Here is a 6171-nt window from a genome sequence, read left to right as displayed (position 1 = left end):
CCTCTACTGATGTCAATCGCCGCGGTGTTTGACATCAGTAGAGGCAGAGCATGCAGCTGAAAGCTCTGCCTCTTTCAGGAAGCGCCGGCCGGATTGCCTCCAGGGATTTTTAAAGACCTCGTTTTGCGGTGGGGATGCGGCGGTTTACATCTACTGAGAGTACTGAAGTGAACTAGAAGGTAAAAATAGCAATTTTTGGTCGCTTCAGTCTCTCTTTCAGGTTCCTGACATTTTTGACAATTTAGCTGTGTCGCATTGATACAGCAGTAACTTTTAATTACTTATACCATCTTAGTGATAATATTTTGTTTTATTCAGTATAATATAGGCTTTCTTTGGATAATATATTTTCCCCAAACTATTTTATTTCATAGTCATTTTATGGGGAAAAATTAGATGTAAATACAGAAAATACCCATTTTTTTTTCATTTTCCACCCTTCCTAATTTTCACATGACACGTCCCACAGTTATAAAACACAAAAGAAAATGAATTATTTCGCCCTTCCTGGTTAAAACGATACCCCATATGCCATATTTTATTACTAGCTAAGCACATGGCAGACCGTTATCCCCAGGCTCTGCTTCTGTAGTGATCAGATGCATTCAATAGGGTGAGAGTTCGGGGGCCATAGTGCTGTACAGATATATCGCTGGGCAATGGAAGGGATCGCATCTGATCACTACAGGCAGCATTCATTAAAAGTTTATAAACAGGTATATCTTTTGCAGGGGTTAAAGTGACACTGAGGAGAATTTAAAAGAATACACTTACCCGGGGCTTCTTCCAGCTCACCGTAGGCGGCGAGGTCCTGCGGCATCCTCCTGGCTCCCCTCCTTCAGCCTCCGCAGGCCCCCGTTACCGGCGTCGCCCGGTGACACCCGGTCCGGCTCTTCCTGGTTAATGACGCATGGCGTCATCACGCCAGCCGATTCGCGTCATCACGGCGGGGGACGTGACAGGTCTGCACATGCGTGGGTTTTCAGCGCATGAGCAGACCTGTCACGCCGGCCTCCATGATGACGCGAAGCGGCCGGCGTGATGATGCCATGCGTCATTAAATAGGAAGAGCCGGCCGACACCAGGCCCGGGTGACGCCGGTAACGGGGGCCGGCGGAGGCTGAAGGAGAGGAGCCAGGAGGACGTTGCGGGACCTCGCCGCCTACGGTGAGCTAGAAGAAGCCCCAAGTAAGTGTATTCTTTTAAATTCGGGCACTCCTCAGTGTCCCTTTAACAATGGGTTAATAGGCTAGGCTGGAGTTAAAACTTAACTGGGGATTTAAAAAACAAAAAACTTTTTATTTTGTTGGGACCATGTCACCTTAATTTTTTTTACTTCTAAAACTTTATTTTTTGCCTAACTTTATTGAATAATTGTTGCTACTTGCTTCACTTACTTTATCACAGGACCATGCAAAATCAAGTGCATCTGCGGGAGCGCGCAGGGGCGCACGTGCACGCACGGCAGCAGACAGTGATTTTTAATGGGTTTGCAGATTCTACATTCTAAAACCCACAGCGACGCTAATAAGGATGTAGAATCTACATCCTGAAATGGGAAGCAGTTTATGAGCGTAATTTAAGGATCAATTGCTTATATTTAGTTTATGTGTGCCCATTCTTCGATTTATCACAGATGGAGACATCTTTACTGCTGGCAACGTGCTTCCCTGCGGAATGGTTGTTTGTTCCAAAGTAAGCAGAAACAACACCTGAGGCCATATGCAATTCACCATTTCACCTGAGTTTTCTCTTATGTGATATTTTCATTTTCATAACTTAAATAAAATGCATTTTAAACCACCAGCAAACAAATGCTCAAAATAATTTTGTCAATACTTTTTCACCTTCTTTTTGGTACTTTTTCCATTGCAAAGTGCTAAAAAGTTATTTTAAATCGAAGATGAAAATGTATCTCCTTGGAGAAAACTCAGGAGAAAAAGGGAATTGAATATTTCCCCCGGTCTCCCAGAGTGCACTGGGGCAGAAGGCTGCATAATTACTGTAAATAGCCTAGGCGGCATACCGCTGGTGGGGCAAGGTTACATACCAATACACAGCTATACATATAGGAAATGTTTCTGATGCTGAAATTAGGACTATTAGGGATGTCGGAAATGCCAAATTCCAAATCCATGGAAAATCCGCTTTCCGCCATTGGCGATTACCGCACCGATTCCGCTTTCTGTTACCAATTTCCGCATTCCGATGCGCATTTCTGCGGAAATCGCAGAAATTTCTGCCGACTTTAACATCGGTTTATTCCAAAACTACAAGGTCTTTTTAAATTTTTTATAACTCTTGTTCCCACACTTCTGATTAACATACCCTGAAACTTTGGTGTTTCTAGTTCCTATAGGGGCTTTGCTATTTACCGCTAAAGTCGGAACTCGGCAAATTTTGACTGTAATGTAAAATGCAGAAAATCTGCATTACTGATATGCAGTAATTTTATGAGAATCAGCAGACTCAGAATGAATAAACCAACCAGAGAATGGGGATTTAGGCGCATTCTCTGATTGGCTTAATCATTCTGAGAGTGGAAACAAGAGGAAAAATGTCCTTGCAGTTCTTGAGAAAATTGATGTTAAAGTCCGCAAAAATTTCCACAGAAATCCGCCTACTGCATTTGTATTACTGATTTCCACATTTCGATCGGAAGCCCAACAAGCATCCCTAATTATTATTGTAAAATTGGTTATCCTGAATAAATGTATTGCATTTTACTATATTTTGTTGTAGTGCCTCTTTAACATATGTAAATCCTTCTGTCTCTGAAAAAGGAACGCAATGTAGCAGCAGGAAGAGGAACATTGCGGTAAAGCTGACTGCAGCTGTGCTAGGAAAAGTGGTAAGAGAAATAATCAATGGGAGGCAACAAGAAATACATATCACTGTATTATTGGCCTTGTATACACTAGACGTTATACTATAATAGTTTCTGAATTATAGACCCTGCATGACAAGACAAATAACATTTATATTGCGCTTTTCTCCTGGCAGACACAAAGCACTTGAGAAGCTGCAGCCACTAGGGGCACACTCTATAGGCAGTAAGGGCCGGATTTAGGCCAAGGCCCCCTAGGCCATGGCCTAGGGCACCACAGGAGCTAGGGCACCAAAGCAGCAGGCTAAACTGGTGCAGCATTTGCAAGCTTGCAAATGCTGTAATGCAGGAAGATCAGGAGAGCGCCTGACCTCAGTACTGTTCTCTGTGCATGTTTGCATTGTGGCCGGTGGTTATGGACTTAGGCAGCATTGGAGACTGAAAGGAAGAGGAAGCTTCTGCACTGGAGATGAGTGGAGAAATGAGTGACACTGATGGCTGCTGGAGTGTGAAGGTGAGCTGGATTCCTATACTGAAAGGAAGGGTGGGGGTGGGAAAAGGAGGGATCATCTGGCTACCTATACTGTGGGGGTCATCATGCTACCTATACTAGAGGAAATAGGGAGAAGTCATCTGGCTACCTATACAGGAGGGAGGGGTCATCTTGCTACCTATACTGAAGGGGGGCAGCTGGTGACAGTGGCCTTGGGCGGTAAGGAGTACAAATCCGGCCCTGTAGGCAGTATCAGTGTTAGGGGGCCTAGCCCAAGGACTCCTTACTGAATAAGCATTGGCTTACTCAACTGAACAGGAAGAGCCAATATTCAATCCCAGATTGCCTGTGTCAGAGGCAGAGCCCTTAACCAGAACACTATCCAGGCATTACATGAGTATGTAGATACAATATTCTGACTGCACTGGTTCCAAATTCTCAGAAGCTATCAGGCATTTTTAAAAGAGGAAAATAATGACAGTATCTATATTGCTCTTACTCCAGGTTTATCCTCAGATGTCTTGAAGCTGTAATGGTCAACAAACACTCTTGGAGTGCCTGGGATATCTGTTTAAACCATTTAAGTCTTCAGGCAAAAATCTAAAAATAATGTGTGACAGTTTATTAAGCAGAATGATCAAATTTTACCTTCTTGTATTAAAAAGTGTTGATGCATTCAACATATTCAAATTGAGAATCCTGCCGATTAGAACCTAAATCAATCAGAACCTGAATCTTTGTACATGCACAACACGGCAGGGGGTGTTAAAGAGAAACTGTAACCAAGAATTGAACTTCATCCCAATCAGCAGCTGATACCCCCTTTCCCATGAGAAATCTATTCCTTTTCACAAACAGATCATCTCCCTGATAGAGCAGCTCTGTATGGCTGATTTTGTGGTGAAACCCTTCCCTCAGAGCCTCACAGCTCTGAGGTCCTGACATCACACTGTGGGAGCCTTGTTGCATTGTGGGAAATAACAGCTGTTTCCAACTGCCAAAAAAAGCACGCAGCAGCTACTTCCAGTGACATCACCTGCCAGCAGTAAAAATGTCATCATATGATAAATGTCAGAATGTAAATCAGGGAAAGGAAAGATTTTACAATGGGCAAACACTGACTAAATCATCAATACATAATTCTTGTAAAAAATTAAGTACCGGTACTTTTTTTATTACATTATTTTCACCGGAGTTCCTCTTTAATTACCCTTGTATCTGCCTCTGTGCGATGCCCTCCACGCCGCGTTCCAGCTCTCCCATCCTTCCTTGTGAAGGAGGAAGTAGATGAAAGCTGCAACGTGACGTGGAGAAGAGTGCACACAGGGTGTGACAAGAGGGAGTTAGCACCGCCTGGCGCAGTGTGCATGTATGAAGATTCAGGTACTGATCGTCAGAAACTTCAGAACACGTTTTTGAATTTGAATATGACAAATGTGTCAACACTAGTGTTCGATGAGGCTTCTACAAAAGTCCTGTTTTGAAAATGTTTGCAGCCTACACCAATGGTAGTCTGAGCTACAGGAAGCAGTGATGGGGCCTCTGACCAGTTACCTTAAAGGGAAATTCCGGGATCATTAAAAATAAAAAATCTACTTACCTCGGGCTTCCTACAGCCCCTGGCAGCCGTGCTGTGCCCTCGTCGCAGCTCCGGTGGCTCCCGTCTCCACACCAGGTCGGCATCTACTTGCGCTTTAGTGTGTGACTCATGGAGTCGCACTGACGTCATCAGGACTGTACTGCACAGACGCAGAACTACTGCACCTGCGCAGTACAGTCTGGCTGATGTCAGCGTGTGTGTGTGTGTGTGTGGCATGAGAGGCCTACTTGCGCTGGAGCGCAAGTAGGCCTCTTGTACCGGAGGGAACCTCGGGCCACCGGCAGGGAGCGGAGCTGCGGCGAGGGCACAGTATGGCTGCCAGGGGCCAGGTAAATAGGTTTTTGTTTTTTAACCACCCCGGACCTTCCCTTTTAAGGAAGAATTTTACCGAAAGCAGAGGCGTCACTAGGGTTGGTGTCACCTGGTGCGGAAACTCATGGTGTCACCCCTTCTTACCCCAGGAACCTCCAACCTCACCAAGCAGTAACGTAGCTTGTTATAGGGGATGTTAAGATAATCACCACGTGGCTTTGGTGGCCTCTGAACTTTGTTATCAGCTCAATACAGAGCAGCCAGGAGGGAGAAGAACAGGTGGGAGAAGTACATCAGGCACTAGCCTGGTCTGTATTTACATGGCCTACTCCACTCTCTCTTAGCTTGGAGCTTGGTGTCGCCTCTTTGCTGGTGACACCTGATGCGGTCCGCACCTTCTGCACCTCCCTAGTGATGCCACTGACCAAAATATAGTAGTAGGGGAAAAAATAAATCAAGAAATTGCAAAGTGAGAAGTTAAAAAATAGAAGAGAGATCACGAAATGTAATTCTTCCATGTTGTGATGAGCAACAATGAAGTAGCACTGGGGTTTGGATTGTAGAGCTTAATGTAATACACAGAATAGATAAAGATCAATTAAAATTAACATAGGATGGTGAATGACATATGAATACTCCAGAAAAAATACACTACATTACCATTGCTGAGCATATTGTCCAATGATGCCATAGCACTCAGGTATAGGAAAAAAGAGATATTATTTATTTGTCAAAAGTACATCAAAATCAGTTGAATCACTCGACTTGAAAAAGTTGTATACAATTAGATGGATAATAAACTGTATATACTTTGTATATACAATTCTTCCATGTTGTTTGATCCCCGTGAACCTGCAGATCTGCATCTTTACCTCTGACAGAAAAAACCTGGACACAGCACACACTGCCTTTATCCATAAACACATTATATGATGTGTA

This window comes from Hyperolius riggenbachi, chromosome 6 (genome assembly GCF_040937935.1).
Source record: "Hyperolius riggenbachi isolate aHypRig1 chromosome 6, aHypRig1.pri, whole genome shotgun sequence".
Taxonomy (NCBI): domain Eukaryota; kingdom Metazoa; phylum Chordata; class Amphibia; order Anura; family Hyperoliidae; genus Hyperolius; species Hyperolius riggenbachi.
This window is presented reverse-complemented; position numbering follows the sequence as displayed.